Source organism: Oryx dammah, unplaced genomic scaffold (genome assembly GCF_014754425.2).
Source record: "Oryx dammah isolate SB20612 unplaced genomic scaffold, SCBI_Odam_1.1 HiC_scaffold_12, whole genome shotgun sequence".
Classification (NCBI taxonomy): domain Eukaryota; kingdom Metazoa; phylum Chordata; class Mammalia; order Artiodactyla; family Bovidae; genus Oryx; species Oryx dammah.
Window position 1 is genome coordinate 16933632 of NW_024070196.1, and position 13568 is coordinate 16947199.

The 13568-nt window shown below is 43.3% G+C and overlaps 1 non-coding gene and 1 pseudogene across 1 annotated transcript; both read left to right on the top strand.

Moving 5' to 3' along the window:
- Positions 1 to 6598: 6598 nt before the first annotated feature.
- Positions 6599 to 13254, top strand: LOC120871632 (annotated as a pseudogene).
- On the top strand, positions 11837 to 11943 carry LOC120871659. The gene has a single exon (XR_005723082.1). It is a non-coding gene; the product is annotated as a U6 spliceosomal RNA (small nuclear RNA).
- Positions 13255 to 13568: the final 314 nt, after the last annotated feature.

Sequence of the window (13568 nt, forward strand, 5' to 3'; positions counted from 1 at the left end):
GTAATGCTCAAAATTCTCCAAGTCAGGCTTCAACAGTACATGAACTTAGAACTTCCAGAAGTTCAAGGTGGATTTTAAAAAGGCAGAGGAACCAGACAAACTGCCAACATCCATTGGATCTTAGAAAAAGCATGGAAGTTCCAGAAAAACATCTACTTCTGCTTTATTGACTATGCCAAAGCCTTTGACTGTGTGGATCACAACAAATTCTGGAAAATTCTTAGGGAGATGGGAATACCAGACCACCTGACCTGCCTCTTGAGAAATCTGTATGCAGGTCAGGAAGCAACAGTTAGAACTGGACATGGAACAACGGACTGGTTCCAAATAGAGAAAGCAGTACATCAAGGCTGTATATTGTCACCCTGGGTATTTAACTTATGTGCAGAGTACATTATGCAAAATGCTGGGCTGGATGAAGCACAACCTGGAATCTAGGTCACCAGGAGAAATATCAATAACCTCAGATATGCAGATGACACCACCCTTATGGCAGAAAGTGAAGAACTAAAGAGCCTCTTGATGAAAATGAAAAAGGAGACTGAAAAAGTTGGCTTGAGGCTCAACATTCAGAAAAGTAAGATCATGGCATCTGGTCCCCTCACTTCATGGCAAATAGATGGGGAAACAGTGGAAACAGTGTCAGACTTTTTTTTTTTTTTGGCTCCCAAATCACTGCAGATGGTGACTGCAGCCATGAAATTAAAAGACGCTTACTCCTTGGAAGAAAAGTTATGACTAACCTAGACAGCATATTAAAAAGCAGAGACATTACTTTGCCAACAAAGGTCCATCTAGTCAAGGCTATGGTTTTTCCAGTGGTCATGTATGGATGTGAGAGTTGGACTGTGAAGAAAGCTGAGTGTCAAAGAATTGATGCTTTTGAACTGTGGTGTTGGAGAAGACTCTTGAGAGTTCCTTAGACTGCAAGGAGATCCAACTAGTCCCATCCTAAAGGAAATCAGTCTTGAATATTCACTGGAAGGACTGATGCTGAAGCTGAAACTCCAATACTTTGGCCACCTGATGCGAAGAACTAACTCATTTGAAAAGACCCTGATGCTGGGAAAGATTGATGGCAGGAGGAGAAGGGGACAACAGAGACTGAGATGGTTGGATGGCATCACTGACCCAATGGACATGAGTTTGAGTAAATTCCGGGAGTTGATGATGGACAGGGAGGCCAGGCGTGCTGCAGTCCTTGGGGTTGTAAAGATTCGGACACAACTGAGCAACTGAACTCAGATAAGTGAGAGGAGCCAGACTTTTCCATTATCATTGAGAACAGAATTATAAATGAACAGTACATCACCCTGAAAACATGTTTCTCTTGATGCTCTGTTGTAATACTGTCCTTATTTGTTCAAACAGCTCACAATGGTTTTATCCCAGTGTCAATATATTTTACAACGGCAATTTCTAGTCTGTTTGCTTCTAAAGGCTGCATGTGAAGGAGCCCTGAGCCTTTGAGTTGGTTATTGCCAGTTCAACCTATGAGTCCATCTTGTTAGCGTCTTCCTTCTCTGGCCTCCAGAAGGCAAAGAGGGCATTTCAAACAGCATTAAACTTCCTCTCACGTTTCTAATGGATGTGTTATGTCTTTTTAGTATTTCTCTGGGTTATTCTCTTTGATTTCAGCGTATTATGAGTGACCGTCTTTTTTGAATGGTCACTTCTCCTGTGATGCTAATAACTACTACACCATCCCCAATGATGGGCTCAATGTCTCTATGGTAATAGACTTGATTTGGCATCCCAGTGGGCTTCCAGCTCCAGAGCACTGGGCACTAGCCTTAGTGAAGCTTTCAGATTCACATGTGTGTGCTAAGTCACTACAGTTGCGTCCAACTCTTTGCGACCCTATGGACTATAGTCCACCAGGCTCCTCTGTCCATGGGATTCTCTAGGCAAGAACACTGGAGTGGGTTGCCATTTCCTCCTCCAGGGGATCTTCCTAAGCCAGGAATCAAACCTCATGTCTCTTTCCTCTCCTGCATTGGTGTGTGGGTTCTTTACCACTAGTGCCACCTGGGAAGCCCAGAGCTTTCATATATGAAAACTCAAAAAAGAAATTTACTGCTGGGGGAAAGAGAGAGAGAGACCATTTGGAGCCTGAGTGCTCAGGAAATGAACACCCCCAGAGAAACCACAGATCTAGCCACATCCTCCCATCCTGCATTACTTCAAGTCTGGGTAGGAGGTGGGTAAGCTGTGTGCGCATGCCACCGTGGGAGCCGCGGACAATGAGAAGGTTCACTGCCAACAGCATCCTCATCCCCACCAAAGGGTGCAGACCGGGAACCCGGGCGGCCACGCAGAGGGCAGCTCCCAGCACCTTCCTGTCCTAGTCAGCAGCGAGGGTGGCTAGACTTCTCCTCACTTCCCTGTGCCCAGACATGGAGCAGCTTGGCCTGGTTTCTGACAGAAGCTTTGTCAAGGCGACTTCAACTCAGAGTTCGCTCAGTTCAAGAATCTAACAGTGAATCTCGTGGGGAGTCCTGGTCACTGCCTCATTCTATAACTCTTCTGCGTGTTCTTCATGACCCGTCCTATAAGATGGCTCTTTTGTTACAGCATCAACTTCTAACCCGAAAAGAATAGCAATTGATGTGGTGAGTACAAAGCATTTCATACTGTTTTCTGCTTTAAAATGACTCTTTTACCTAATGTTTCAGGCCCTGCGTCTTTGGTTTAACATATTCTTGACAGTTCAATGCTTTAAAAAAAAAAAAAGCTTACACAGCCAGACAAAAGAGTTTATAAGGAGACGCAAAGTGAGGAGAGGAGGTGGGGCCTGGGAAGCTGTCCCTGTGAGCTTAGGACTGGCTCAGATGGAGACATCTGGGGCTGCTCAGTGTCTCCGGGAGTAGACGGCTGAGGGCCAAGCTGTGGACTATTGGCGCTTCCTGGATTCACACCTGCTTCCCCTCCTCACCTTCACAGGGAGACCAAGATCTGTAAACAAAAGTCCTGTAGCTGTTCTTAGAATTCCTCAAGGGCAAAGTATTGGCTAGACTAATACCAGGACCGGCTTGACAATAATCCATTGTTTAGTGAATTCACTTATTTTATGATTGAATACCATCTACTGTATATCAGATTCTGTCACACTTCAAAAACTAGACTTTCTCCTCATAACCTGTCCCCCTTTGTTATTTCTTAGTTTAATTGGTAATACCCATATCCATCCAGTACCTGAAGCCAGAAACATGAGTCATCTTTGATTCCTCCTCCCTGCCTGTGACCCACCTCCAGTTACTGAAGTCAATCCATTGTTTCTTTCTGAGCACCTTTTAATCTCTGTTCCTCTATCTATTCTCAGCTATACTGTCTTAGTTCAGCTTTGTATTCATCTGAATGTCCAAAAGGGTTTTATTAGACTCTTATATTAATATTTGATCTATCCTCCTCACTGCAGTGCAGGAGACCCAGGTTCCATCCATGGGTTGGTAAGATACCCTGGAGAAGGGAATGGCTACCCACTCCAGTATCCTTGGCTGGAGAATTCCATGGACAGAGGAACCTGGTGGGCTACAGTCCATGGGGTTGCAAAGAGTTGGACACGACTGAGCGTGTCTTGCATTGATTGGCAGGTGGATTCTTTACCACTAGCACCACCTGGGAAGCCCAGATGGAAGATTATCTGTGGATTTATAGTCCCTGACTCTGGCAGCTCCAAGGTGACTCTCTTTAACTGGGGTCTATTTCCCCAATGACTTAGCAGTAAAGAATCTGCCTGCAGTGCAGAAGGCACAAGAGACACGGATTCAATCCCTGGGTTGGGAAGATCCCCTGGAGAAGGAAATGGCAAGCCACTCCAGTGTTCTTGCCTGGAAAATCCCATGGAGGGAGGAGCCTGGCAGGGCTACAGTTCATGAGGTCGCAAAGAGTCGGACGCGACTGAGCATGCTTGCATATATTCTTTTACCAGTCGGAAGGCAGCCGTCAGAGTAGACCTCTTTGGCTATCAGTTAGTCTGAGTGGGATAAAGATTTGATTACAGTACAGGTTGCTGGATTGTAGCCACTCTATCTGCCCTTCACACCCTCCAGTTATTCTTCTAACCTGATGCTCACACAGTCTTTCTAAACCTTCAGTGTCATCACGTTTTCTTCGACTTCAAATCTCTTCAACTTCCTACACCATAATATGTGCTCATATTGCATCTGACTCTTTGCAATCCTGTGTGCTGTAGCCTGCCAGGCTCCTCTGTCCATGGGGTTTTCCAGGCAAGAATACTGGAGTGGGTTGCCATTTCCTTCTCCAGGGAATCTTCCCGATCCAGGGATCAAACTCATGTCTCCTGCATTGGCCAATAGATTCTTTATCACTCAGCCGCTAGGGATGTCTGATTTTAAAAAAGCATATAAAAATGTTTATAATTAAGTTACTGCTTGTTTCTCCATAGACTGACCTCTCAGCACTTATTGATATTCCAAGGGGCAAGGAACCTAAAATATATGAGGGATAACAGTTTATTTATTTTTCCCATTTGCTGGTTTTTGTATATGATTTACAGCTTCCTTTGTCATACTGTCAACATCTATGAACCATGTGCAATATTTCAGTCCCTCCAACAACTCTTGCCTCAAATTTAGACCTAAGAATGAGAAATAGAGGATAGTGTAGACATTTGAAGTTTTGCACATCTTGATAGGAAACAATCTATGTTATGAAATTTCATCAAAAGACAAAAAGAGGGTTTAGCATCACATATTGGGACATTCTTCCTCTATAATTTGTATTGAAACATCAGCTATTTCCAGTGTAATACAACACAATATCTCTTCTCAATATGAGAAAGACCTGTATGTCAGAACAAGGGAAAAATAAGGGAGAGACATTTGAATTCACTGGATCCTTCTTGGAGAAATCAATCAAAGAGATGTTCATTTAAGCTGAGAAGACCTTTGAGAGAGTCTATGAGAAAAAAAGCGTAATATATTTTGGGGTGTATCCCTGGGTTATTTCTTCAAGAGCTGGTAACATAAAGAACATGCAGCATGCAATAAGGGAATTTGTGACACCTGCTTAAGTGCAGTTAACAGTCAGGTATACTGACTTCTTTAAGCAACACATGAGATGCCTTTACAAATGAAGTAGAAGATGGAGTCACTTTAAAAACACACACAAGTTGACATGGAGCTTTCAGAATCTCCTTTGGAATTCCATTTTCTTTCCAAATGGGCAGAGCGAGAAGAATGCTTTTTAGGGACTTCCCTGGTGGTCGGTGGTTAAGAATCCACCTTCCAGTGCAGGGGACATAGATTTGATCCCTGATTGGTCAGGGAACTAAGATCCTATGTGCCTCAGGGAAGCTAAACTTGTACACCGCAACTGGAGAGAAGCCTGCACGCCAAATGAAAGATCCTTCACGCCACAACTAAGACCCAGTGTGGCCAAAGAAATTCCTGAATATTTTTTTAAAAAACTGGGAAAGTCCTAGTGCTTAATTTGCTGTTATTGTTTAGTCGCTAAGCAGTGTTCGACTCTTGCAACTCCATGGACTGTAACCCCCCAGGCTCCTCTGTCCATGGGATTTTCCAGGCAAGGATACTGGAGTGGGTTGCCGTTTCCTTCTCCATGGGATCTTTTCGACCCCAGGGATCAAACACAGGTCTCCTGCATTGGCGGGCGGGGTCTTTACCCCTGAGCCACCAGGGAAGCCCCTCCCTTTATTAACAAACTTCTGTTTCCCTCATGGTAATATTACTGTGAGACTGAAGCTCATTTGTCCTACAAAGTTTTACACATGTCTGTGTATATAGACATAGATGTATATGTATATACACACACTTTTTTTTTTCTTTTTAAAATTCTTTTCCTATTTAGGTTATGACAGAATACTAAGCAGGGTTCCCTGGGCTATACAGTAGGTCTTTGTTGGTTGTTTATTACATACACACATTTTAAAAAGTAGATCAAACTGAAAGTATTCCTTGATTACATTTTTTCTAAGTGTCAGAGAGATTGTTCCATATCAGTTTAAATTTAATTCACTTATTTTAATGGCAGGACAGTTTCCATAGAAAGAGAGTGTTCTGTATTTTATTTAACCACACACTCCTCCTCCCTCCCAGCTGATGGACTTTCCACTATGATAGATTATTTTTATTATAAACATTGTGTCTGTGAATATCATTGCAGAGAGATTGGGATCATATGTAGGAATATTTATTTGGGACAGAACTGAAGGAGTAAAAACATGGGCTTGAAGCATATACCCATTAACACTGTGAGAAACCCTGCCAAGTTCCTTCCGAAATAATTCACTTGTTCTCACTCCCATCAACAACCAGGGCTCTCTTCTCACACGCGTTCACCAGCATTTGAGGTTAACCATCTTCCAGTTTTTACTAATCCGATAGATAAAAGATGATATTTCATCTCAGTTTGAATTTCTATCATAGTAGGGAAGTTCAATATTTTTTGAAGTATTTACTGGTTCTCTCAATTTCTTTTGTATTCTCTTCTACATTTTGGTGTCATGTGTTTTATAATAGTGTGTTGTTTTCTTAAGCACCAATTCTGTTACCCGTTTTATATCTGACTTCTGTTTTTATTTGTCTAGTTGTAAATGCCTCTCACTATGACAACGATGAGAGAATACAATGAAAGACAGTGAGGAGGTTATTAAGCATAACGAATTGCTTCACTCTCTTTGAAGACCAATGACTTTCGAAATAAGAGTATTTTTAAAATTTCTTTCTTCTTCTTCTTTAGTCTTAATAGCCACTTGTATTTGCCACAGAGCAAATTTGATGCAAAATCTCTGCTTAGTTGCATCCCACATACTTAATTAATAACTATTCTACTGTATCCCACTAGAGGGTAATGTTGGGCTAAAGACCAATCCCTGTGACTAACTTTGAGGCCCACATTCAACATATTCCGGTTAAAGTTTTACATCTCTAGTAAAAACTAAAAGGATACGTTGCCCTTAACTGCTCAATACAGTTAGGGCAGAAAAGGAGGGCAGAGCTGTGAAGTGTAATAACTCAAAGAATATCAAGAAAAGCTTGATAGAAGCATCTGCTCAGGTCACACTCTGCCGAGACAATGTGCTTTACTCTATTATAGACACAGGAAGCCAAAGGATCAAAGGAAGAAAAGATTACGTGCAGGAGAGATGATGTCCTCCATGAGGCAAACATTACCTAACATGAAATATCTCCAGAGGATTTTCTTTCTGCTTAGGATGTAGTTTCCTCTCGGGTTCGTGGCCTTAAACTGGCAACATTCCCTTATACAGCCATGCCAGGGCCAGGCGGTCCCCGGGGGCTCAGCGCCCTTGGCAAGCATGCCTGTGCCACCTCCCATAGGGCTGGCCTGAATCACAGGTGACTTCTGGTGGCCTCCTCTGACAGTCAGAAGCTCATGTAAAGCGTGTACAAAAATCACGTCCCAAAATGCAGTCTAGGCCAGATCCCATCATCCTCCAAAAGGTCCTGCCCCTCTCTAAAGGCACTTCCATCTACTGCACTTTGTATTTTCTCTGAAAAAGAGATGCTTGCAAAAGCTCCGTTAAAAACACGAAAGGTCTGATTGAAGAAACAAAGGTCAAAACGATCCACGTGCAATGAGACAGCCATTCAAAAATTAAACGGTGCTACTTCTAAAATAATAAAACGTTTACCTTGACAGAGGGCTCAATGCCAAGTGGCCCTTCTACCAAGAAAGCTCGCAGACAGCGACACCTGCTGACAAAGCTGGGTAATGTTCTTTCTCGGTTTGGCAAGGGCGGGTGGGCGTGGGGGACGGAGAAAGAGAAACAGGAAAGAAAGACGGATAAGTTCACTGTGTGAAATAGCTAGGCCAGGTTTCAAAATCAGTGAGTCTAGTCCCCTTGGAAATGTCCACATCCTACTTCCGATTGGCACCTCTGGCTGAGATGGTCGGGGAAGGGGTGGCGCTGACTTGAGTCAGGACCAGCAGGTGGGACGACCACCCGCTTAACTTCCCTCATATATTCTCTGCTGCTCTCGCTCCCCCATGTTACAGACAGAGTCTTTGGAAACCGGAGGAGATCCTCCACTCCCAGTTGAAAGTCTCTAACCTGAGAGCTTGGGGGGAAAAAAGAAGAAGGAGTCGACAAACCAGAGAGTGGTCAGTGGAACCACCTCTTATGGGAAGAAGCATCTTCCCCCCAATACAAACCTCTGCCCTTTCCTACTGACTCCCTTTTCTATCTTCCCTCTCTCCTCCCCTTCTGATTGCAGCTGCCATGGAAACTCTGTGGGAATAAAAGCAAACCTGGAGAGTTTAGAGACCCCTCTGGTTCCTAAGAGAAGTGAATTACAAAATTCAGTAAAACCACTCGATGAAGCTAAGCTTGTGGGCAGACTTGGCCCCAGTCATCTGTCCTTTCCCCCTGCCTGTATTTAAAAATATATATTATTTAACATAACACCACCTGAAAAATGTCACGAATCAGAGCCGTTTGGGTTCAGTCCTGTCCCCAGACACGAGCATTTAGTGTCCTGTCTTGGTCCCCAGGCTTTGTCCACCACGTGAGTCCTAGAGCTCCCTACCCTGGTGTGACTGGTGTGTGGAACTGCGTTACCTTCACCGTGTCCATCACACTCCAGACCTGACCCCATTATTCTCGGCTGAATCTTTTTCTCATCCTGCTGAGATGTGGGCACCCTAGAGCACCGAGGTGCCTGTGAGTTGCTGTTGGGAAGACTGTTTACAGAGCTATGATGTATAAGCTGAGGTGTCAGACCATACGCACAACGCCTCTCCCGTGAGAAATGGAGGGGTGATAAGTTGTGTTCTCAGTCTCCAATTCATGTCCCATTGACTGTAGCCCACCAGGCTCCTCTGTCCATGGGATTTCCTAGGCAAGAAATACTGGAGTGGGTAGCCATTCCCTTCTCCAGGGGATCTTTCCCACCCAGGGAATGAGCTCAGGTCCCCTGCATTTCAGGCAGATTCTTTACCATTGGATACTTTGCGATATGTCAAGACATGTGTTAGGCATAAATACTGAATCAAGGTTTCCATTTGAGAATTGCTAGTATTTAATGATACTTTTCTCTACAGCCCAGATGGGAGCATCTCCCGAGGCAGCCTTTCGTTCTCGGCCGCTTGTGTCCTGACTATTTCTCCTTATCACACACTAGACAGATGGGGGCGGGTGTCCCCCTCTCTCCTCCCTGTGACCACAGGCCACTTCTCTCTCAAGAAACATCAGAGTTCATTTAAAAACAGAAATTCAAACTTCTCTGCTGCTTCTCACTATTTACAATAAGAAGAAGCCATTTTGTTTTTAACTGGCAGTAATAGTGGCTCAATTTGTACCAATGATATTGAAATACAAGCTATGGCCAGAGCATACGGTATAGCCTAATTAGTTTCACAGAGACTTTGATTTAGAATGCCTCATATACGAATACCAAAAATTTTAAAAATGTGTGCAAACAATGCTTTACTTGTTTCAGATCATTTGATATTCATAAAGATTTCTAGTACAAATCAATTTTTACAATCCAGATAAACTAATTTATGTTTAAAGGTATAAATCTATTTTAATTTTTCTAGTTAAACAATGGAGAAGGCAATGGCACCCCACTCCAGTACTCTTGCCTGAAAAATCCCATGGATGGAGGAGCCTGGTGGGCTGCAGTCCATGGGGTCGCTGAGGGTCAGACACGACTGAGTGACTTCACGTTCATTTTTCACTTTCATGCATTGGAGAAGGAAATGGCAACCTACTCCAGTGCTCTTGCCTGGAGAATCCCAGGGACAGGGGAGCCTGGTGGGCTGCCATTTCTGGGGTCGCACAGAGTTAAACAATAACTTCTAATACCAGAAGGATCAAGCATCTGCTCACCCTTCTTAATCTTTAAAAAGATATGTTGTTAAGTATATGATTCTACTTCTGGGTACAATAGATTATCTGTGTCAGATTGACTCTATTCAAGAACAGCTAGAAAAGCTGGATAAAATACCAAAAATGAAAACAAAACAAAGAAACGATGAATGCATAAGGAAACAGCTAGGACTTCAGGGACTAAGCTCCTGGAAAGAAGGAATGTGCATGGAGGTGATCCCAGTGTGCATGGAGATGTTTAGCTTTTTTCCTTAGAATTTGTCATTATTTACCAGTGCAGGGTAAAGAGGCTGAGAAGCCAAGCAAAAACCAGTGGTGGCAAAGAGGCAAAGTGCTGGGCAGAGTTTTCAGTAGTCTCCGTCAGGCTGGAGAGACAAAAACTGGAGTGTAGGAATGACACGGCAGCAAGGCCTTGAGGAGCCCAGACCCTGGGAAGGATATGAGCAATGAGAAGTAGATTCTATGCTGGCTACTCCTTCTCCTTCGCGGTTTCTTCTGATTCCCAAGCAGCATGTAGGTGACGTAAATCAAAGACAAACATCATATCACTTACACGTTGAATCTATTAATAAAAAATGATAAAGGGACTTTGCTGATGGTCCAGTGGTTGAGACCTGTACTTCCACTGTGGGGTGGGGGCAGGGAGCGGGGGGGCATGGGTTCAATCCCTGGTCCAGGAACTAGGATGCTGCATGCCACGTGGCACAGCCAAAAAATAAATTTTAAAATATTAAAAACTTTTAAATGATAAAAACGAAATTATTTACAAAACGGAAATAGACTCTGAGCTTAGAAAACAAGCTTACTGTTACTCGATGGGAATCATGGGGAGAGGGATGCTAATAAACAAAAACCTAATATATAGCACAGAGAGCTGTAGTCAATCCTGTAATAATAATGTGTAATGGAAAAATATCTGAAAATGATTTATATATATATATAGGTGAATCACTTTGCTGTATACCTGAAACAATGTAAATCAATTATACTTGGATTTAAAGAAAAGAAATATTGAACCAGAGAGTTTAGCAAAGAAGCTAAACAAACAGGGCACATCTCAAAATGGCAATGGCCCAGAAACCTGGAGTAGAGCATTAAGGGACAATTTCTACGTAAACCTCCATGCAAGCTATTTCATTATGAAATCTAGAAGGGCAAAGAGAGCCCCCCTGGAGAGCCATCAAAAGGTCATTCTAAAGAATCTCCTTAAAAAAAAAAAAAACCTAGGAATAAAACCACCATATGACCCAGCAATCCCACTACTGGGCATTACCCCAAGGAAATCAAAATTGAAAAAGACACATGTACCCCAATATTCACTGCAGCACTATGTACAATAGCTAAGACTTAGAAGCAGTCTAGATGTCCATTAACAGATGAATGGATAAAGAAGCTGTGGTACATATATGCAATGGAATAATGAGGTGGATAACCTAGCGCCTACAGTACAGTGTGAAGTAAGTCAGAAAGAGAAACACAAATGCTTTATACTAACACATATATATGGCATCTAGAAAGATACTGATGAAACTATTTGCAGGATAGCAATAGAGAGACAGACATGGAGAACAGACTTATGGGCATGGGTGGGGTGGGGATGAAGGAGAGGGTGGGACATACAGAGAAAGTAACATGGAAACATGTACACTATCACACGTAAAATAGATAGCCAGTAAGCATTTGCTGTGTGACTCAGGAAACTCAAACTGGGTCTCTGTAACAACCTAGAGGGGTGGGATGGGGTGGGACGTGGAAAGCAGGTTCAAGAAGGCAAGGACATATGTATCTCTATAGCCATCCATGTTGATGTTTGGCAGAAATCAACACAATATCGTAAAGCAACTATCTTTCAATTAAAAGTAAATTCAATTAAAATTTCAAGAAGGCGGGGACGTATGTATCTCTATAGCCATCCATGTTGATGTTTGGCAGAAATCAACACAATATTGTAAAGCAATTATCTTTCAATTAAAAGTAAATTCAATTAAAAGTTCAAGAAGGGTGCTCGCTTTGGCAGCACATATACTAAAATTGGAACAATACAGAGAAGATTAGAATAGCCCCTGCACAAGGATGACATGCAAATTCATGAAGCGTTCCATATTTTTTATCCTCAGATCCCACTGTGTTCTTAGATCGCCTTGCAGTCATATTTAGACACACAAATCCCGTTGTGGGAAATGGACAGACTCATCCGTGCCAAAAAGTCATACAGGAAATATGGCCAATTTTATCTGAGACTCTAAATAAGCACCGGGCTGATAATCGGATTGTAGAGCGTTGTTGCAGGGGCCTCCGTTTTGCTGTTCGCCGTGTAGGCAAAGGATCCACAGCCCTGCGGCAGCCACTAGTCACACAGATGGTAAATGTTTACCAGGTACATCAGCATTCCTCTTTCCTGTACCTTGGTAGTATCCTTGTGGATGAATATGGCACGGAAGAGGGCTGTCGGCAAGGACTACTAGACATGCTCCAGGCACCCCACCTTTCAGCTCTTAGAACAGCAGAATGGACTCCAGAATCACCCTGACAGTGGATGACCTATTCAGGCTAGCCACGAGGTTTATTCAGCAGAGCCCTGTTACCTTGCTGAGAAGCCAGGTTGTCATCCCTATCTTACAGTGGACCGTTGCCTCTACTACCCTGGACCACCGGGATGCCAATTGTAGTGTCATGAGGCTCCTACAAGACCTCATCCGTACAGGGATAGCCAATGATCATGAAGAATGATCATGCTTTGAATTACGGAAAGAACTAACTGGACAGGTGATGAACCAGCTTGGACAGCAGCTTGTAAGCCAGCTGCTTCACACGTGCTGCTTCTGCCTCCCCCCCGTATACCCTACCGGATGTGGCCGAAGTGCCCTGGGAGACCGTGCAGGTTGACAGGCCGACTTTTTGTCTATGGTTAGAGAATTCTCTGAAAGGTTTGCCAAAGGAGACAACGGGGGGAGCCGTCACAGTGACACACAGACAACTTACAGATTTCCACAAACAACGCACTCGTGCTGAGGAATGTAAACAAGTTTGCTGGGCCTGGCGAGACTTCACCAGGTTGTTTCGATAGCTCACACTAGTACTGTGCCTGTCACCCAGGAATGTCTTTTTTAATTAGAAGACAGGAAGGAAACAAAAACCAGACTGTGTCCCACAATCAGAAACCTCCACTGTAGCAGAGGGGCCTTCACCCGCCACCAGGGCATCCCGCCAGACAGGGAGAGACTCCAGCCTTCCAAGGCCACGCCGGGGAGTTCCTGTTTGGGGATGTGAGGGAGACTCAGCGCTGTTTAGAGAGATGGCTGTGGCCTGTCCGGCGTAGTGGGAGGGGAGCTGGTTTCCTGGTGAACTTGTTTCTAAAAGGAAAAATAATTTTAAAGAAATAAAAAAGAAAAAAAAAAAGGAAAACTAAAAAAAAAAAAGTTCAAAAGTTCAAGAAGGAGGGGACATATGTATCTCTATAGCCATCCATGTTGATGTTTGGCTGAAATCAACACAATATTGTAAAGCAACTATCTTTCAATTAAAAGTAAATTTAAAAACAAAACAAAAGGTCATTCTAGAGATCCCTGGAAAACGGTGCAAATGAAGCTTTATTCTCTTGTCTGTGAGATTCTGGCATCTTAAAATCGGTCACATGTGTCTCCAAATAATCACCGTAACCACACAAATAAAATGGAAAAGAGAGCGCTTTTACGGGATTTTAAGCACACAAATGTGCGTGCATGTGACAAAG